This window comes from Mus musculus, chromosome 6, assembly GCF_000001635.26.
Source record: "Mus musculus strain C57BL/6J chromosome 6, GRCm38.p6 C57BL/6J".
NCBI classification, from domain to species: Eukaryota; Metazoa; Chordata; class Mammalia; order Rodentia; family Muridae; genus Mus; species Mus musculus.
This window is the reverse complement of record NC_000072.6, coordinates 20,489,240-20,512,397: the sequence shown is the minus strand read 5'-3', so window position 1 is coordinate 20,512,397 and position 23,158 is coordinate 20,489,240. Positions and strand designations below refer to the sequence as shown.

General features: G+C 35.6%; 1 pseudogene; it reads right to left on the bottom strand.

Annotated features, from left to right (window-relative positions):
• Positions 1-16,588: 16,588 nt before the first annotated feature.
• Positions 16,589-21,859, bottom strand: Gm29798 (annotated as a pseudogene).
• Positions 21,860-23,158: the final 1,299 nt, after the last annotated feature.

The window sequence follows — 23,158 nt, the reverse complement described above, 5'->3', positions numbered from 1 at the left end:
ATTATGACCATGTTAAGGAAACTTTATAGTGATGCTTGATCAGGAGGAACCATGCTGGGAGATGATAATCAATTCTTTGTTGAGAAAATAGTGCATTGAGATAAGTAAGAGAGAATTTCTTCACATACTCAAGTCTCATTTCTCAAATATTTCCCCTGGATTCTTCATCGTGCACAACTACATTATACTCTTTCTCTACAGTGAAGCCAGGTATATATACTGAGGTGTTAGCAAATGCTCTGTATGTTCTAATAGATATTATGGGTAGAGCTCATACGAAAGAAGCTGGTGCAATGGCATTTTGAATAGAGGTAACACTGGCAATGCTAATGTGGTACTGCAAATGTGTCTAATGCATACAATAATTGTTACAAGTTTTGTTTCTTCAAGTTATAATGAGTATCCTCATAGGTTATTTATTGACTGGAATTATTACTTATTAATTATGTCCTAAATCCATAGTCTTCCAGTTTTCATATACAACGAGCTCAAAAGTTGTTCTGTTAAGACACTGAAGTCCAAAATTTCTTGGATCTAAAACAAAATGAATGTATATGGTAATTTGCTTAGCCTCCCAAATCACAAAGAAAGACAGATGTAGAGTGTATTAGTTAGGGTTTTAATGCTGTGAAAAGACACCATGACCAAGGCAAGTCTTAATAAAATAACATTTAATTGGGGCTGGCTTACAGATTCAGAGGTTCAGTCCATTATCATCAAGGTGGGAGCATGGCAGTATCCAGGCAGGCATGGCGCAGGTAGAGCTGAGAGTTCTACATCTTCATCCAAAGGCTGCTAGTGGAAGACTGACATCTAGGCAACTAGGGTGAGGATCTTACACCCACAGTGACACACCGATTCCAACCAGGTCATACATATTCCAGGCCACACTTTCAGATGGTGTCACTCCCTGGTCCAAGCATATACAAATCATCACATGGAGAATTGGAACTTTCTATATGTAGAAATTCAGGGCATATGCAAAACCCTGAAGCTAGGAATATTAAAATCCCTTAAACATTATTAGAAATTTTCCGTATTAGGATAATATTTTATACTATCCTAATACTGACCCTAGAAATTCCTCCGTAAAACCCAATTAAGTTATAAACTCATTCAGCAAAATAGTTGGGAGAAAATTAACTCACAAAAATCAATAGTCCTCCAATATTCAAATGACAAATGGACTGACAAAGAAATCAAAATAGCATTAATACTAAAAAATACAAAATATCATAGGGTAACTCTAACCAAGCAAATCAATGACTCGTATGATAAGAATTTTAAGACACAAGAAAAACTATAGAAGAAGATATTAGTTGATAGTAAGTGTTCCAATATTCATGGATTGGTAGTTTAATATAGTAAACATAGCCATCATACCAAAAGCAATTTACAGATGAAGCAAACCCCATCAAAATTTTATCATAGTCCTTCTCAGAATTTAGAATGACAAATTTCTGCTTCATCTGTAGAGAAACACACACACACACACACACACACACACACACACACACACACGAACAGCTAAAACTCTCCTAAATAAGGGAATTGCTGGAAATATCACCATTCCTGATCCTAAGTTGTACTACAAATCTATAGTAATAAAAACAGCATGGCTTTGACACAAATACTAGATATTCATTTCTATTAATATTAATTCTATTAATTAAATAGAATTGAAAATTTCAAAATAAGTACACACACATGTATACACCTGACTTTTAATAAGGAAGCCAGGAACACACACTGGCAAAAAAGATGTCTTAATAAAAAGGGAACCCATCCATGACAGTACTTGGGTAGCCAAAAACATGAGACTAAATAGCTCAGGGCCCTAAATGCCTCCTAAGGAGTGGCTGCTCCTGTGTGCATAAATCAATGCCTTGCTAGCAGTCATCAGAGCATATTTCTCCTACAGCAATTGTGACCAAATGTAGACAATATGCAAAGTGAGAGACCTCAGAACACCCATCACTAAAAGGTATATCTCCATCATGTCTCTAGGTTCAGGGTATAGCAAATATTCAAAAAGGAGACTGCATGAATGCCAAGTCAGAAAGGATGGAGGATGCTATGGGAACAAGGCTTAATAAACATACCAACTAGAAATGTATATGGCCTCAGAGAGACTAAAGCATAATGGACAGGCTCTTTAGGCACGTGCAGCTGAGATTGGACATGTATAGGGGCTCTTGTCTGTAATTCGCATGTCTCTAAGATTATCACTTGATAATGCATATTCAGATTTCTCTAAAGCAGTCTTACTGGGCAAACAAACAACTCGGTTTTTGTTTGTATATTTGTTTGTTTTTTATTAGATATTTTCTTTATTTAGATTTCAAATGTAAATAAAGATGGGGATAAATAGAGATGGGGAAAAACTAAGAGGAATAAGGGTCTTACAAACCATAACCAGAATATATTATCTAAAAATAATCTATTGTCAATAAAAGAAAAATAAAGAGTTGCATAAGTTATAAACTCTGAATAATCAACCTGAGGCAAAGCTTCAAATTTTCATAAACTTTATCTCTTAGAATCTTAAACCATGTTCTTATTCTCATGCTCAGAAATGCCAGAAGAAAAATAAAAGGAAAACTGACAAAAGGAAGGAAGGAAGGAAGGAAGGAAGGAAGGAAGGAAGGAAGGAAGGAAGGAAGGATGGAAGGATGGAAGGAAGGAAGGAGGCAGGGAAGGAGGCAGGGAGGGAGGGAGGGAGGGAGGGAGGGAGGGAGGGAAACATTTTATTTCTATCACAGACAGGAGAAGTTAATCATTTTGAAAAACTTAGAAAAAATGTATTAACTATGAATTAGCTCAAGGCTATATATTTTATCACAGCCTAAAGATGTCAAGAAAGAGAAATAGATATATCCTGCCATTCCAACTTTTCTATATTGGCTAATGTACAGTGGCTATATCAACCACTGAAGAAGGTCATATCAGAATGTGACCCTACTGTATTTGTTTTCCTCAGGAATGTAAGAAGAACTGTAGATAGCATAGAACATCAGAGATGTCAACTCAAAGGGAGAATAGAAAGAACATGATGAAAACATACTCATGCCATGAGAGCTTCTAATGGAGTCACCTGCTGGTAGGAGATGTCTGTGGTAAAAAATGGGGAGCTTGAACATATACTGCTTAACTCTGCTCAGACAGAAGTACAGGGAGGAAGGAGGGGGAAGCAAGGTAATGAAGAAAAAAATCAGAGAATAAGAAAAATACAATTGCATATATATATATATATATATATATATATATATATATATATATATATACACACATATATATATATATACATACACACATATGAATAATTAAAAACCCAAAGCAGAAAATATAAAAATTTAAGTCAAAATATTTTAACACAAACTATATTATATATAACATCTTCTATTAAACAAACTATTGAGGCAGGTGGTGGTGGTGCACGCCTTTAATCCCAGAACTTGGGAGGCAGAGGCAGGTGGATTTCTGAGTTGGAGGCCAGCCTGGTCTACAAAGTGAGTTCCAGGACAGCCAGGGCTATACAGAGAAACCCTGTTTCAAAAACAAAAACAAAAACAAAAACAAAAACAAAAACCAAACAAAACAAAAAACAAACAAACAAAAAACAAAACAAAAACAAAAACAAAACAAAAAACAAAAACAAAACAAAAAACAAAAACAAAAACAAAAACAAAAACAAAAAACCACCACCAACAACATCAACAAAAAACAACCAAATTAACAACAAAAACTCTATTGATATCTATCTAGTGATAGATAAATGTGTATACATATATGTCTATGCATATATGTCTATGTATATATATTCTTATAAGTATATATATGCACACAGTGTGCATGTGCTATCTCCAAATGATAAATAAACCATTTTACACACACACACACACACACACACACACACACACACACACACACACACAAACCCTACACAAGTTAAAGAAGAACAGGGAAATTTTTCTTTTTCTTTTTTTAAATTTTAAACTCCAGATTTTTATTCTCCTCCCAGTTCACCCTCTGACTGTTCCACATCCCATACCTCCTCCCTCCTCACCTGTTTCCACGTGGATGTCCCCACCCCCCACCCCAGCAGACCTCTAAACACCCTGGGGCCTCCAGTCTCTTGAAGGTTAGGTGCATCTTCTCTGACTAAACACAGACTGGGCAGTCCTCTGCTGTATATGTGTTGGGGGTCTCATATCAGCTGGTGTATGCTGCCTGTTTGCTGTTCCAGTATCTGTGAGGCCTCGGGGACTCAGGTTAATTGAGACTGCTGGTCCTCCTACAGGGCCACCCTCCTCCTCAGCTTTTCCCAGATTTCTCCTAATTCAGCCATAGAAGTCAGCAGCTTCTGTCCATTGGCTGGGTGCAAATATCTGCATCTGAGTCTTTCAGCTGCTTGTTGGATCTTTCAGAGGGCAGACGTGATAAGGCCATTTTTGTGCGTGTTCCACAGCCACGGTAATAGTGTCAGATCTTGGGGCCTCCCTTTGTGCTGGATCCTAACTTTGGGCCTGTCACTGGACCTTCTTTTCCTGAAACTCCTCTCCATTTCCATACCCGCAGTTCTTTAAGACAGGAACAATTATGGCTCAGAGATTTGCCTGTGGGATGGCAACCCCATCCCTCACATGATGCCCTGGCTTACTGCTGGATGTGGGGTCTACAAGTTCCCTCTCCCCGATGTAGGGCATTACATTATCATCCTGAGTGAGGTAACTGAAACCCGAAAGGACATGCACGGTATGTACTCACTGATAATTGGATATTAGAAAAAAAAAAGGCTGAATACCCAAGATACAGTCCACAGAACTCAAAACGGTCAACAAGCTGAAGGGTCCAAGTGACGATGCCTCAGTCCCACTTGGGAGGGAGAAGAAAGCTGTCACAAGTGGGGAGAGGGGCCTGGGAGGGAAAGGAGAAGGAGGAGCAGAGAGGAGAACATGATCTTGGGTATTGGGTGAGGGAAAAGGACTGAAATTCCTGAGGGTCAGAAGAAACAATGAAAACATTGGGAGGAAGGACGTTGGGGGAACCATGTACCAGAGACATGGGAGGTGAGAGACTCTCAGGCCTCAAAGACAGAACATTTTCAAAATTAGTTTTTGAAGAGAACACTGAGCTCATTGTGGTAGTTGGTTGTAACTACCAAACATATTTAGAATCACCAAGGAGACACACCTCTGGGCATGTTGTGAGGATATTTCTAGAAAATATTAAGTGAGTGATAATTAAATGAGTGAATAACACTTTCCCACAGGTGCCTCAGATATAAATAACTCTAAAAAAATTACAGTGTGCTTAGGCTTATCTACAATTAATAAAATATGTGGAAAAGCACACCATTACTAGTTTTAAGAATTTTCTAAAATCAGACTTTGTTCCAAAGAATATTTAGAGAGTATCATGTAAAACATTGATGAAATTGTAATTTGATATCAATCAAATTAAATATGTAGTAATAAAATACCAATAATTCAATACACAATAAGCAAGCTAAAATAGTATTAATATTAGATAGAAATTTATTTATCATTGCTTAATTGTTACAAAACTATAATGTATAAAATCTATAAGAAGAAAAGTACATAGCTAAAGCAAGTATATTATTTTTGTTTTGTCAGCAGAATGACACACTAATTGGCAAGGAATAACTTCTATGATATAACTAACATCCATTGGACAAAAATTACAAATCAGTGTTATAATTCTCATGAATCAAAATATTCCTTTATAACATTTTTCAATAATTTGAATAGAAATTTCTTCAATCCCTAATAAAATCTAGACTTTTCTATATGTTTAAGGTTATATGTAATTAGTATATGGAACAATATCGAACTCGTAAATGTAAAGGCAAAGTATAATCAAGATCACTTTAAGGATGGTAAATTTGGAGAATTTTATTAGTTTACATAACATCTACAAATTGCCTGTTTTTGCATTTCTCTTTGTTGTTCTTTCCTGTTTCCAGGTATTAGTGAGATATGGATACTGCTACCTGAGAAGCTGTGAGTATGCACCGACTTAACGATCAGATTTGTTTAGTTGAAAGAACCTCTCTACCTCTGTCCTTGATTATCAAGTTAGGATTTGAGATTTTTTTTTTTCAGATGGAAAATGTTTCAAATTATTATGGCAGGTTCAATTTGTTCTAAGCTTGGAAACCCAATTGTAGCTTTAAATAGCTAATGTATTTAAATTATCTTATGCTACACAATGTTGGTTTGTTAATAAGAGGGGGTGACATTTAAGCATTCTTATGGGACACTTTATTGCAAATGAAGACAATGTAGAAAGAAGTCATAGCTATATTAAAATCAGTACATCAAGGCTTCTCACCGCTTTGTGTATCTTACAAAGACTCTGGACTATGATTTTAACTTTGCCTATATAGCACACTTAGAGGACAAATATTTTTGCATTTGCATACCTAGAAGAAGCTTATCTCACTCTTCAGTTTAATAAAGATTATGACTTTCTCTGAGTCAAGCTTGCATGGATTGATTTGTGTGCCATCCCACCAAGTCAGTGTTTTAAAAACTATTTTTAAAGATTTACAAAGACTGTGTTTCTCCATCACTCTTACTGCACTGAGTGGAAGGGAACTGACAGGAACTTAAAGATAATGCCTCTTGCGGCTATGGGCAATAAAGTACACTATCTCTGTCCCAGGATCCTTGAATCTTCTGCCAACATACATGAACCTCAGCAGGGCTAATTTGTTAGCTTACTAGTTCCATAAAATTCTAAGAACTGTTCACAGCTCTTGACATTAACCTTGATTTTCCAACTCAGTATTTATGAGAAAAATTCACTATTGCTTACTCTTAGAACATTTTATAGCAGTGACTTACAAACATTTGAGGAGAAATATGGGCAGAATAAAGTGAATATACCTTAGTACAGGCAGCAAGAAGTAAATGCTAAAGTTTGTTTCACATTTCCTGTGTAGTGATACTTATTTTATACCACAGTTTTACGTGAGGGAATGCCCCTATTAATCTTATTTTCTAGTAAACTTTCATAGTAAAGATACATTTGGATTTAATGAAAAGTAAACATTGTAGAGATTCTCGTGTCCTGTACCAGTTAATTAACTAGTTCTCTGAGCATCCGCACCCTATCTTCATGTAGCATTGATGCACTTCATATCCACTTCACTGGCATAATGTTCGTTATTCATAGATGGTAAGACTCATACATTTCTTGATGTAACCATCATCAAATGTGGACTTATTAGCTTGGTCAGTATTTCCAATAGTTGTTCAAAAGTGACTTCAGAACCTGTTATCTCAAACCTTTACTCTTCTGATTAGCAGGAAAAAAAAAGAGTCAAAATCTAATACTGTCTTTTCAATGTATGGAATGAAAGGCATCAGCTCTCTTTATCTGCATGTCTACTACTAATATCAGTGCTCCAGAGCTGTGATAAAACATGTCTCTTGATATGACTGTCCTGATATGTCACACTGCCTGGAGTCCCTATCACTGTATTGAATAGATGAAGCAGTATACCAATTTTTCACATACTTTCATAAGAAGACTTCTGTCTTAAATGGAGTTCAAGTAATATTTAATTTTCACTGGCATTTAAATATTATTCCATGAATTGATTTTTTTCTGTGTCTACTTACTACAGATTAGTCACAGTGTTGTCTGTCACTCACTGTGAAGGGAGAGATAAAATAAATCTATTTATTCTCACATAAAAAACATCCTAAACCACACATGTTCATAATTAAACAGCTCTGTCTCAGGAGCAAGTTATGTCTTCTTAGTTATTGGCCAAACAGAACCCATACACTCCAAATATTACATGCTATTGGCAAGTCACACTGGTGACTCTTCAGAACTCTACAGTTAGGCCCTACTGCTGAAGATGCCACACATACTTGAGTCATAGAAAATTGAGAAATCAAGCTGTTACTCAGGTGGAAGTTTCTTTCTTACTATTAAGCTTCACAATACTGGCAAATACTGAGAACACTGGTAGATACTGCGAACACTGGTAAATACAGTGAACACTGGTAGACACTGTGAACACTGGTAAATACAGTGAACACTGGTAGACACTGTGAATACTGGTAGAGACTGTGAACACTAATAGAGAAGAAAAGTAACGATCAGTCTCCTCCAGATGTGAATTCTGTGAGCTATAAAAGTGATTGTCTAGGCAAGACATGACCACTGATTCAATAGTATCAAGAATGTTATAGGAGCAATCAGGTATTACTACTTCCTGATTAAATCTGAGGCCTGCTGTATAAGATGAAACCCATCTTATGTGTTTTTAATAGGGCAAAGGACCTGTAACTAGGGAGGCTCTAGGTCCTGGAGAAATACCTAATATGAATATTCTTCTAAACGAATATATTACTAAATCAACAACATAGATGCACAGAGAGGGGGAAGGGAAAAGAAGTGGGAGAGAAAGAGAGAGAGAAAGAGAGAGAGAGAGGGAGAGAGAGAGAGAGAGAGAGAGAGAGAGAGAGAGAGAGAGAGAGAGAACAAACTACTGAGTCCATTAATCACTGCACTTGTGTCTAGCATTGAACAGGTAGAATTTGGTTATCTCTGTAGAATCTTCTTCCAGGGTGAAACTGATTCTCCATCTTTAGCTGCAATTAGTACTTGTAGCTCTTCATCTAAGGAATTAATAAAAATCAAGAGAGTATATTTTCAGGATTTTTAGGGGACTTTCAGGATAGCATTTGACATGTAAATGAAGAAAATATCTAATTAAAATTGAAGAAAAAGATATTGACACTTTTATTCTTATGAGAATGCATCTAATGGCCTACATATTTATATTTTGAGATAGAACAAAATAGAACTTCTTATTTTATTTACTATTAATGTAAGCACGATTTCCAAGATAATGCATAAAACTTTTGTTAGAACATAACCATCCACTTATGACATTTTTCTTTGTGGTAGAATCAGATTAGAAATAACCAATCTTATGAATACAAGTTCAATTTAATTTTATTTTAAGTATCTTGAATATTTTAATATACTATGGTCTTGAAAATGGTCAACAGTAATAAAATTTATTTTCCCACAAAACTATTATATTGAGAAATATTTACTGGGATATGCTGTTCTGTAGCATTTTAAATTTTATAGAGAAAAAGAGAGATTGGTTATTAGAATAAATAATTATAAAATGACTAATGAATGAAGTGAATGAAGTTACAATATAACTTGGTACGAATGTCAGGATTTGGACATTTAGAAATTATAGAATATGTTCTGTTAAGAGGAGATTACTAGTCACCTATATTTAAACCACTTATCATATATTTTTTTCAATTGTTAGTATAAAAAAACAAGAAAAATGTAAACTCAATGAAAATTCATGTCTAAAATAATGTTGAGGACAGTAGAAAAACAGGAAAACATGTTTTTACTTCAGTTACCTGATGTAATTGAAGGCAACAGGAACAATATGGGTCTGAGAAGCAAGCATAAGGCAAGAAGACAGAAACTGGGCGCCAGCTTGAGAGTGACGTACTAGAGAATAATTTTTGCCCCTTAGTGTTTGTGACACTCAGGAACTTCCAATTACACCAACTGTTTCTGCTCAGGCAGGTCGTTTGCTTCATCAGAATATAGACAATGCTCATTTCCCTCATATTAATGAGGTAAACACCAACTTAAAGATTGCATTTGAGGATGTAGTTGGAACTTCTGTGATTTATTTTAAACAAATAAACTAAAGTTGTCTGTTATAATTTCATATTCTATAAATCAATAAGCCACATTTTTTTCCTATTGCTAGAGTAAACTTTCAGGGGTGTGCTGTGTGTGAAGTTACTGTCACCCCAGGGCCATCTGGATAGTCAGATGTCAGCTTTCTCTTTTTGTCAGAAAATTTATTTTTATGTACGAAGGAAGTGAGCATTGCTTGCAAACCTTCAGAGATAAGATTTTTAGCCCTTGTCGGAGTTCTCCTTTAATAATACCCATCTTCTGTATTTCTTTCTATCAATTTCATATTCCCTTCTCATCTAGAGAAGTTGAAGATGAATCAATGGCTTGCAGAAAATCATTTTATTCTGACTATAATGAAAAAGGAAATTAAGATATTTAAAATACATGGTGTCAGGGAAGATCAATCCAGGATATGAATATATGCTTAGTGACTTGTAAGATACATGACACTGAAAGTAATTTCCTCCTTTCTTTCATTTCAGTTTCCATGTGTCTGTGAGTCCAATTGCTCTTATGAGAAGTTGTAAGACAATGCATTTGAAGCAGCAAACACAATAAGAAGATGTCTTACAAGTCCCATTGCTAGCCCGTTGGGTCAGACAGAAGCCACATCTTAGCCTGCAAACTCAACAAGAGAACCAAATATATCCTCTTCCAATACTCGTTCTTGAATGCACAATGAAGCCACAGAAAAAAATCCCTAAATATTTGTAGAGAGAATTTATAGAAGATTCAACTTTAATTCAAATTTAGAAAATATTTCTGTTCATTCTCTGAGTTTTATTTGATAAACTTGTCAACTTTACTGATTTTGTTTGCTTTCTGTTTTTTGTTTGTTTGTTTTGTTTTGTTTTGTTTTGTTTTGGATACTACACAAAAGCAGCAGTCATGATTACAATATCATCTATTTCCTATGCTTCTATTTTAGGGGCATAGAGCATATAAGCAAGTCTAGGTAAGTATTTGGGGAAAAAATAAGTTAACACTTAAGAGTCATTCCTCAACTTGGGGGGCTCGTTGTAATTCTTGTAAGTTCAGCTATTAGCCTGTTTGATTAAAATGATTTGTGAATATTTGATTGAATATTCCAGAAACTTCCCCTATTTGAATAGAGAACATAGTCTTCCAAACAGTTCTTTTTTTCTGCCCCATTATCTCTTTTTTTAATTATATTTCAATGTGTACTTATGTAAATGAAAGTGTTTTGCCAAACCTTTGCTACAGACGTTGATTTTTCTAGAACTGTCAAGAATTAATTATTGAAAAAAAGTTTTAAATGGCTTGCAGTAGAAACATTTTTAAATCCTGTCAGTCACATATTTTCCAGTAATATGCCATGTAATATGTTTCAGCATATTGTGATGTGTGGTTAAGAGAAAACACGTGAATATAATGATAATAATTTTAAAAGATGTACTCTAGTAGCTCCACATAATGTTTAATTCACAATTTCAACCATAATTTGGGAACATGTAGTATTTTCTCTACTTTCACTGATTTCGTATGAGCTAAAGAAAATCTTGTCTAGGTTTTTTTTTTTTTTTTTTTTTTTTTTTTCAGAATCTTACTTGTACAAGATCACCTTCAGCATTACCTTCCAAAGATGACAACAAATGGTTCTGGCTCAATTGGCCATCAGCATGTAGAAGAAGGAAACTGATCCGTTCCTTTTTATTTTATATTGTTTTTATTGGATATTTTATTAAATTTCAAATGTTTTCACCTTTACAGGTCTCCCTTTTGAAAAACCCCTATCTCATCTCCCCCCACCCCCTGTAGGGATCCCTCTAGGGATCTATGCTATCTGCAGACAGGAAACCCAGACACTTTTGGTGATGCCAAGAAGAGCTTCCTGACAGGAGCCTGGTATAACTGTCCCCTGAGAGTATCTGCCATAGCCTGACTAATACAGATGTGAATGCTCCCAGCCAACCATTAGACTGAGCACAGGGACCCCAATGGGGGAGTTAGGGGAAAGACTGTAGGAGCTGAATATGTTTGCAACCCCATAGAATGAACAACAGTATCAACCAACCAGACCCCTGTAGAGCTCCCAGGTACAAAACTATTAAGCAAAGAATACACATGGATGGTCCCATGGCTCCATCTGTATATGTAGCAGAGCATTGCCTTATCTAGCTTCAGTGGGAGGGGAGCCCCTTGGACCTATGGTCCAATGGAAACTTGATACTACAATGTAATGGGATGCTAGGGCAGTGGATGAGTAGGGGAGCTCCCTCATAGGAGCAGGGGGAGGGGGATGGGATAGAGAGTTTGTAAAGGGGAAACTGGGAATGAGTGTAACATTTGAATAAATAAATAAAATAACCAATATAAAAGAATATTGCATTTTATGCACTTTGTGTATAATAGATATCTATGAAGTTATTTTTTAAAAATGTTTAGCATATTAATTTAGTTGCTAATTAGTCCTTAAAAACATGAACAGATAAACTCAGTTATATAATAAAGTAGGATAATAAATACTGTACTGCAATTGCTCCTGAAAAGTATAACCATATCAGAGTTTTTCAGAAACATCTATTTTTTTCAAATTACTAACTTATCTAGGAGATAACATTAACTACACACGCACACACACACACACACACGCATGCATTTTGGTCCTACTATGACACACCTGATTTTATTCCTGCAACTTTAACTGTGTTGTTTCACATGGAGTTCTTTTGAATTTTCATATATGCATTCCCTAAGCTTCCAATTGTATTACAGTTCTTCTCAAGCTTACTAATGCTATGATCTTTTAGTCCAGTTTCTCAAATTGTGATGTCTTAGTCAGGGTTTCTATTCCTGCACAAACATCATGACCAAGAAGCAAGTTGGGGAGGAAAAAATTATTCAGCTTGCACTTCCACATTGCTGGTCATCACCAAAGGAAGTCAAGACTAGAACTCAAGAAGGGCAGGAAGCAGGAGCTGATGTAGAGGCCGTGAAGGGATGCTACTTACTGGCTTGCTCAGCTTGCTTTCTTATAGAAACCAGGATTACTAGCATAGGGTTGGCACCACCCACAATGGGTCCTCCCACCCTTCATTACTAATTGATAAAATTCCTTACAGCTGGATCTCATGGAGGCCTTTCTTCCAGAGATGCTCTTTTCTCTGTGATAACTCCAGCTTGTGTCAAGTTGGCACACAAAAGCAGCCAGTCCACATGGTGAACCCCAACCATAAAATTATTTTCTCTTTATTTCATAACTGTAGTTTTACTACTATTATGAATTGAAATGCAAATATATGATATTCAGGCTATCTAACATGCAAAGTTAAAATTATTACTACCCACAAGTTGAGAAATACTGATACAGACTTGCTCTAAGTCTTAGCAATGTTATATATCACTTCCTGGAATGTTTATTCAACCTCTTGTTTCCTTAGATATGATCTGAAAGAATCATATCACCTTCCTCAATGATATGTCAACCCACATGTGACATATGCTATGAGTTTGAAAGCCATCATCTCTTCCATCAGTTTAATTTTCCAGACTGTTGTTCATCAATGTGCTGAATCAATGATCTCTCATTTAGCATAATTTTATTATGGTAAATTTTATTGTTCAGTTCTATAATATTTGTTTAACATTTTTCTTTTTTTATTTTGTTTTGTTTTGTTTTTGAAGTGGAGTCTTTCTCTATTATTCAGGCTGACCTTGAACCTGTGATCAACCTACAGGGTGCCATTATTAAAAGCATAAGCTAATACATACCATTCCATTTACTTATTTTTTTAAAGTTCTATTTATTTGTTAAGTTTTTCATTTTAAAGCACATAAGCCACCATTTCTTAAACCATATTTATGATGCATTTTAAATCATAGTACTTAATTCCTACCATTGACTCATAATCAAAAGTGCTTATTTTCTGTTCTTTGTAATACAAGTTGTAATTTCTCCAAATCTTGGTCACATTTCCTTTTCATCTATCATGCTTATGTGCTATGTCATGGCTTGTATTCCTTATCAAAAGGCAAAACAAAATAAAACCCCTTTAATTTTACCCAGTATCAACTTGATAGATAGATAGATAGATAGATAGATAGATAACTTGCTTAGTTGCTTGCCGTGAGCCCCTCCCTACTCGCTTTGTTTACAATTCATCACTGCAGAATTAATAGGGTCAAAGCTGAGATGTCCAAGTCCATCTAAGAAGGGCACAATCTTGTAGTGTCCAATTAACTGTAATGGAAGTATATGCTCAGTTCTTCTCAGGACACTGTGAAACAAGGAAGACGAAGGAGAATCAGTTGTCTTCTTAGAATCATGCACTGTTCTGATCACTCACTGTGAGTACTTAGCCTAGACTCAGCATTCATCCTCTTGAGCATAGCCTGTACAGTGATAACTAGTCCTGAACCTGTCACTGCTTCATTCAGTTTGCTGGCTGTAGGTGGAAGCCTTGCTTGCTTATGAACTCACTGCTTCTGTTTACAGGAGAGACAGAGACAGAGACACAGTCAGACACAACACACACACACACACACAGAGAGAGAGAGAGAGAGAGAGAGAGAGAGAGAGAGAGTCACAGACACAACACACACATGCACACACACACACACACACACACACACACAGAGAGAGAGAGAGAGGGAGAGAGAGAGAGAGAGAGAGAGAGAGAGAGAGAGAGAGAGAGAGAGAGACTATAATGATTATTTGCCATGGTGTTTTATGCTTTTAGAATATGAAAGGTAGCTTAGGAAAGAAAAATTGTCTCAGTCATTTAAGCAAAAGTTCACTAAAATAGTTTCCTCTATAAAATTTAGGAGAAAAGCAGGCCAAAAATAATGTCAATAAATCTTCTGAGTAGTTATTTCTTATTTATATATTTCAAATTCATCTGAAATCCTCTGGAAAAGAATTTTAAAATTGTGAAAAGTTATAGGTTGCTCATTCGGAGTGCCTTTGTGATGTTTGACACTAATTGGTCATTTTGAGCTCAGGAAGTTTTTAAGATTGACTTAGAGAAAATGGAAAGCTACTCCTTAGTCACTGGTGATTAGGGATATTTTAAAAAGAGGATCCTATTTGTTTGAGATTTCAGCAGCATCCATTTAGAAATAATCTCTTTACACACATTTGTGCTGCTTCATTTAACAATATTAAGAAACATAATGCCATGGGCAAACATGTTATTTTTTGTCTTTATTTAAAGTCACAGGACACAGATTTTTAGCTAAAATCTTCATTTCACACCTGAGAAAAAGCAATCTATAAATCTTCTCGATGGATGACAGTTTTGATATTTTAATCAGCCTGAAAGGTCTTAAAATTGTGTTTGTCAAGATATCAAACGTGCTTGCCAAGGTGTCAAACAGATAATACAGATATTTACCTACATTTCTTCAGACTCCCCTGTTGTATGAAAGAAAGAGAGTCTCATCGGCATGAGACTTCCACATGCGGAATAAGATGCTTTTATTGCTAACATTGATTTTGTAGAGAAGTTCCTGAAAAATACTAGCCACCATCATATGAGTTAAGATTGCACATTTCTAAGCCACATCTTCTTGTAAAGTCTGGTTGTTCATATTTTTCAATTAAAAAATAAATAACAAATATGTTTTAAATATCAAATAGTAAATACAGGCTAATAAATTTTCCACAAACAGTGAGCAAGTACAAGACAAAGCATTTTTGATATTGAAATTATGTTTAAACATATTACCGACAGAGTTGCACAATTTTCTGGTTAAAATATGAGCAGAGGTGTTTAAATAAGTACAATAAGTACAGCACCAATGCAAATGGAAAGGAGGTCCTTCAAATTCTCTGTTACTTAAAATCTGATTTTATAATAATGTAACAATTTCTACATAAGATAAAACTAGTGGAAAGAGAGGCCCATTGGTTGTGCAAACTTTATATGCCTCAGTACAGGGGAATGCCAGGGTCAAGAAGTAGGAGTGGGTGGGTGGGAGAGTGGGTACGGGAGTGTGTGGGGGACTTTTGGGATAGCATTGGACATGTAAATGAAATAAATACCCAATAAAAAATGAAAAAAAGATAATAAAACAATGCTAAATGATTTTTAAAGAATCAAACCAGTTTTAAAAAAAATGTACTATATTACTTTCAATGAAGTTTCATTGTAAACAGCCTGTTTCTCATATCTGTCTGTAATGTTACAATTGAAAGAAATGTTGGAGGTAGTGAGCCACCTGAAATTCTGGAAGCCTATGCACCCTTTAAGATAAATACACCGGTTTAAACACACTGGTCACAACAACTTCATCTGTGCAGATAATTGGTCAGGATTTGTAGAGTCTGCATAAAATAAAAAAGCAATAGTCTTCATGATGGCTCTGAGTGACATAGCAGTGTGATTTGCTCATATAACAATGGATACTACAAGGGAGAGTTCTTGGAACTTCATGGGGAGCAGGGAACGGCCTGGAATCTTTGTATTCATTATCAAGAACAAACAGCTTTCATCCTAGTCTTCTTTTGTTGTGTTGAGAATACTTGTAGAAGTAACTAAATGCAAGGAGTTTCTAGGACAGAAATCAGGACAGAACATTTCAGAAAAGGGGCATGGATGCTTTTAAGGAAGATGTATCTTATAGACAAAGGGATTATTTTAAATCAAAAATTGAAAGACTCGGTGTTGGTGTTGTGTGTTAGATTAATGAAGTAAGGCTTCAATGACTTTAATTTTTACTCTCCTCTCCTCAAGTTCCAGAGTCTTTATTTGTTTTAGAAAAGATGATACATCCACTCAGTGGGATGAAGAGCTGTGTCCAGGCACCCATGAGTAGTGCTGAAAAGGACTGGTTTTTCCATGTCTGCTCATACACCCATTCATAGGCACAAGACTTATTATAACCAGTTCTCCAAGCTTTAACCGTAGACCAAACTCTTTCTAAGCTCTTTGCACAAAAATCGCTGCCATGAATGATGTTCCTGATAGCTTGAATGCAAAACTCCCCATAAATGGTGCCTGGTTTAGTATCAGATGGATTGGTCTCGGGTGCCTCCCAAACCATGGCCAACAGGAACTCTGAGTCCAAGTACTTAACCAGGCCCTGGAGGTAAGGGAGGTCTTTCAGGACAGTGTAGTGCTGCTTCAGGTGTTCTTCAGAAGCCCGAAGAAACTTCATGGCCACTGGGTGGAACCTGCTTCTGCTCAAAGCGCTGTATGATCGTGCCCACAATAGCCCCGCTGTACACCATCTAGCTTGATGGCAATGAAAGTGCACTTGAGGTTTCCCTTGGTTGGAAAACCAGTATGTCGTCTGGTGTCTGCAATGAGCAGTCGAAACAAAGAGACCTATTTTTTACTCGTTATTGGGAAACAAATAAAGGTACATATAGGAAATATGTCACACCTGTAATCAAAATAAATACAACTTATCCAATTCTAAGCACTTTCTTCCTGAATCACAGTAACTAACCACCCTTAAAATAATGAGTATCCCTGAGTTTTTGCCCCATTACTTACTCAAATACTATTGCATTTTTTCTCTTTTCATTACTATAAATACAAACTTGTGGAAAAAAATGTACACCATTAATTTCAGGAGCAAATTTATAGTAATATTACAGTAGTGTAGCATCTGAAAATATTGAAGTATTGGTTTATAAATCTATTGGTTTAATTCTCAGTAAATGTGCACTATTTCTTTCCATATTTAGTTTAAATTGCTACCATTTATTGTATACATTTTAATTGTTTAATTTTGGCATCTGTACATTGCCAAAACATGATTTCATATTACCAGCACATTTCTGTTTATGATATACTCTACTTAATAATAAATAATAAAAAGTGTGTACATAGTGATCTTTAGGCTTTGGGAAATAGCATTCACCATTCTCAAAGTACAAAAATTTAATCCTCATGGAATAGTCTTGGGTTTTGAAGTCAATGACTACAAAGAAGGTCTTCCAGTAATGTGATTGGGGGAATTCCAGGGGAAAATTTTTAATATTTTTCATTGTTAGAATATAAATGATGATTATTCTCATAGAAGAATTGTTATGTATTTAACAGTAACAAGAGGGATTATTAAATGAACCAGATTGTGAAAACATCTCAAAAGCCCCCTTAGGGAGTCTAATTTTCTTTTGCTTAATTTTAAATCATAATACTTTACTAAATTATGAGGTATAAGACTGTGAACCTTAGCAAATCAGCCTATTTGTGTCTATTATATACACTGGCAGCAGAGGAGGAAAAATAGCAGTCATTATTGTGGCTAAAATTATAATATGGAAAAGACATGCATGATAAAATGCTTTTGCAAGCATCTGAGGAGTGGAGAATGAAGGTAAGAATAGTATACTAAATTGTATGAAGAAAGAATCTCTTATGTGAGGGTTTTAGTGCTATGATTTCTAATTTGCAACACAATGACTCACCTGTATTTAAAATTGTCTATATGAAAGTGAATGTAATTAATATACAGCATGACAATTTCAGACAAACAATAGCAAAAGCCAAGGCACTAAAGGCAGGGACACACTAAATTACATTCTTCACAGCAATTCTGAGAGGCCCATGGGAACTATTAGACACCTAAAAGTGGAAAAGTGAGGTGAGTTCATGAAGGCAGCAGCTGCAATTATTGAAAGGAAAATTGTCAGTAAAAGCCTGTTTTGACAGAATTCCATTGTTTAAACAGTCGTCTCTGAGATAGCTTAGAGACTGAGATAATGGCCTCCTAGTAAAGCAGTAGAAAAAAAGGGACAATTACAATGGAGCTATTAGGCCTATTAGCAGCTCTCAACAGCAGCTTGGGGCCATGTGATAGACTATATCAAACACAGTTCAGAGAGTTAAGAGAATAGTTTCCTCTGCTTCCCCATGCTTTCAAAAACACAGAAGAGCATGGAATTTAATCAGAGAAATTTCACTTAGTGAAATGCAGAAATGACCCAAATTCAATCACACACACAAAAATCATAATCTGTTGTGAATGGAAGATTTGTATTAATGACACATTTTAAATTATAAATAAACCACAAAATTATGTCAATACTTATTAATTGCTTGCACAACATCTCCATCATATACTATCCATACATGTAAAACAGCTTATTCCGTGTTTATCAAGGGAGAAAATGTTGTGAATACTATATGTTTTTAATTATTCACAGGTAAGTTAGGCTTTTTATCCTTTCAGATTTCATATCCCCAAGTCCTCAGTGTATAAGAAATCTATGAGGCGGAGTCTAACAGACTTAAAGAAGGAGAATATACTAGTCCCCTTGTGCAGTTGAGTCTAACAAACACTTGATGCACTCTAGATTCAATTTAATATTTTTCCTCTTTGACTGTGACTTTCAAAAACACAGTAAGACTCTCCTCCAAGAAATAATAAAATAAAAAGTAGAAATAATAACTAGACAAGATTAATAAATTCAGTTTTAAATGTGTATAAGTGATAGATGAATAAAATGAGTTAATTTCTTTCATCTCCTAATCATAAAATATATGTAGTCTATTTGGAAAAGTACTTGGGTTTACTCAGGACATTTTGCTAAAGTGATAAGTGAAGATCTGGTGCAACAGTATAAACTATTCTGTCAGTTTAGAATTCAGTTTCTCTAAAGCACAGCATTACTGCTAACGACAGGCGAGGTCTGATAAAGGACACAAGTATAGGATGCAAGGGTCTTGGTTCAGGGACAACTCTGAGTATTACCTCTGTGGCAATAGGGTAAGGTCTTTCATGAGCACTATCAAAATCACCATCCATTTATCCATTTGAGGAGGTCAATGAGGCAGACGATTAATCTCTAACTAATTTTCAAAGTTATTTATGAGCTGTGAAATATTTGTAAAACTACAACTAATTGAATTCTCAAATTTATCAGTTACATTGTCACAATATTTAGAGCTAATTATTTATTTAAAATCTCTAATTTTTCTAGTTTATATTTATTGTCATTAAATATCTAGAGCCAACAATTACTTCTATGTCCTCTAAAACAAACATGACATAAAGAAACTAGGTTAAGACATTTTTTTGTTTACATTTATGATAAAGTTAAATGTTAAGTGCATTGGTGAATAGATTCAATGTTTCAGTGGTTAAAATCATGAAGTGGTCCTGCAGATGACCCAAGATCACTTTCCTGCACTCACATTTGATGACTCAGAATCTGCTTTCACTCCCATTGCAAGAGATTGAACACCTTTGCTATCTTTAGTCATGAACAAAGCACTTCATCTGACATATACACACATTTTACTGGCTGTTCTTGCGGGCCATCACATATAAAGGAACCTCAGTTGAGAAATGTCTCCATGAGGTTCAGCTGTAAGGCATTTTCTCAGTGATCAATGGAGAAGAATCTCGCTGTTGTGGGGGGTGGTTTCACTGGGACGGTGGTCCTGCATTCTATGAGACTGTGCCCCTTCTTAGAATTGGGAACAAAACACCCATGGAAGGAGTTACAGAGACAAAGTTTGGAGCTGAGATGAAAGGATGGACCATGTAGAGACTGCCATACCCAGGGATCCACCCCATAATCAGCTTCCAAACACTGACACCATTGCATACACTAGCAAGATTTTATCGAAAGGACCCAGATGTAGCTGTCTCTTGTGAGACTATGCCGGGGCCTAGCAAACACAGAAGTGGATGCTCACAGTCAGCTAATGGATGGATCACAGGGCCCCCAATGGAGGAGCTAGAGAAAGTAGACAAGGAGCTAAAGGGATCTGCAACCCTATAGGTGGATCAACATTATGAACTAACCATTACCCCGGAGCTCTTGACTCTAGCTGCATATGTATCAAAAGATGGCCTAGTCGGCCATCACTGGAAAGAGAGGCCCATTGGACACACAAACTTTATATCCCCCAGTACAGGGGAATGACAGGGCCAAAAAATTGAGAATGGGTGGGTAGGGGCGGTGGGGGGAAGGGTATGGGGGACTTTTGGGATAGCATTGGAAATGTAATTGAGGAAAATACGTAATAAAAATATTAAAAAAAAAAGAAAAGAAAATAGGCTAAGCACGTAAGGGAGAGCAGGCCAGTAATTAGCGCCCACCAGGAGCTCTCTTTCGGCTCCTGGCTCCAACACAATGCTATGTTTCAGATACTTTGGTGATGGAAATATAAGCCAAATAAACCTTTCCTTCCCAAGATGATCATTGGTCATGGTGTTTTGTTGCTGCAAGGAAAACCTAATTAAAGCACATATTGTTTAAAATGGCAATATTTTTAACTAAATTGTTTTTCTAAAAGTTGAATCCATTTTTTTTGTTTGTTTTTTTTTTGTCACATTCTTTTTTCCTATATTTTATTTATTTATAATTATTTAGAATTTTTATTAGGTATTTTTGTTTGTTTGTTTGAAACAGGGTTTCTCTGTGTAGCTCCAGCTGTCCTGGAACTCACTCTGTAGACCAGGCTGGCCTCGAACTCAGAAATCTGCCTGCCTCTGCCTCCCAAGAGTTATTTTCTTTATTTACATTTCAAATGTTATCCCCTTTCCATCCTATCCCATCCTCCTTTCCCCTGTTCCCCAGCCCACCAACTCCTGCTTCCTGGCTCTGGCATTCCCCTATACTGGGGCATAGAGCCTTCATAGGACCAAGGGCCTCTCCTTCCATTCATGTCCATTTTGTCACATTCTTATCAGATTTTACTGGAATTACTCAGAATTTTGGGCTCTGTTGATAATAAATTATGAGTAAATTAGTTACAATTATACAATTAGATAATTCTAGTTATCTAATTCTAATTATCTAATTATATAATTCTAATATAAATAAAATAATTCTAATTAAAGAAATAGATACTAAATTATAATAATTGAATCTGAACAGATTTTATAGGAAGTTGATGTCTTCATTTTAATGTATTAAAGCAGTTCATACAAATATTTTAATTGTAGCTGTGGTTAATTCAATGTATATTGTTTTGACTTTTTAAATATTCAGAGATGATCTTTCTGTGACATCGAAAAATTAAAAATAATCACATTCATCTTTTCCAAAAGGAGACACTTAAGCTTACTGAAAATTAAGAATCCGACCCATCAGCAGAGTGAGGTCACATGTAAACTTTTATCCTGATCTCAAAAATCTGAAAGATGAGTTACACCGACCGTTACCTGACCAAGGATTGCAGCCCAGCATCTGAAGCCGATACATGACACTGTATTAATAAGACAACTTTAAATTGCCTGTGACAAGTGACCAGATGCTCAGTGTAGCTAAAACATGTTGGAGGCCTTACATTAAGGATGCCTCAAGATTTCATGACACCCCCCCCCCCCCGGAGGAGCCCTGACAGTTTCTTTCAGAGAAATATGATAAATATCTATTTAAACTTGTAATGTTTTCTGTTCTTTATGAGGCATACTGTCACAGTGTTCATACTCAGGTTTAAAAATTTTAAATTATGGTGCATGTTTGTACCCTGAAAGTTTCTGACAATCTTCTTTACAAACTCTTCTTTATTTATCTTTTCCTTGCTCTTTTGAGTCAATTTCCCCTGCAATTTTTAGGCACAGTTATTACAACTGCTTTCTAATATTCTCTACTGACTCTAGAATCTGAGTTTTTTTAAAGTTGTCACTATAAAGGTTCCCTCTTTTTGTACCCTGGACCAAAATGCCCAGGTTCTTAATGTTATGCTACTTAGACTTGTATCAGAGGCAATTTGCCATTATATGCAATTATTTCCCTCCTTGCCCCTTCTTATCTCGAGTCTCCCTTCTCTGTTTGATGGCTGTGCTTGGCCTGAATGATTCCTTAAATCCTTCTGAAACACCGTTCTTCACAGATCAACTATTTTGATCTCTATGAGAAATCATAACCAAGACATTCATGTATAGATCTTCCATTTTAGAACTCTCTCTTTTATAATTCTTATACATCCACCAATTCATAAAGTATAGATTGTCTTCTTTCATTTAGTATTTTTTCTGGATTTTATATGAGAGCTGTTACATTCAGGAAATTGTGATTACTTCAAAAGCATCTGGATAGATATAGATATAATATGTGAATTACTGTTTAATACACACAGACACGTGCCTAATACACATCTATTTATGGAATTGTATATTCAGACTTTGGATTACCACTCTACTTTTCATACCTTTGTGTTATAACTAAAAAGATAATTGGCTGCTCTGTATGAGTTTGGGTTGGTTAATATGTCTTTATGCTTGTAGTTTATTTGTGAACTATTCTTCAATGTAGTCTGCTGAAAATACCACATAGTAAATAATATTGTTTATTACTATCACTGTGTCACAGAGAAGTCATTCAATGAGAATCTGTAAGGACCGACGATAAGAAAACTGTAAGTTAAAAGATATTGATAACATACATTGACATCCACACTTTAGGCATATTTTTATCTCATCATTGATTTTTCTGTATAGTTTTTTTTTTTTTTACAAAGATTTATCAATTTGGGGTCACCATTAAAATGTCCATACT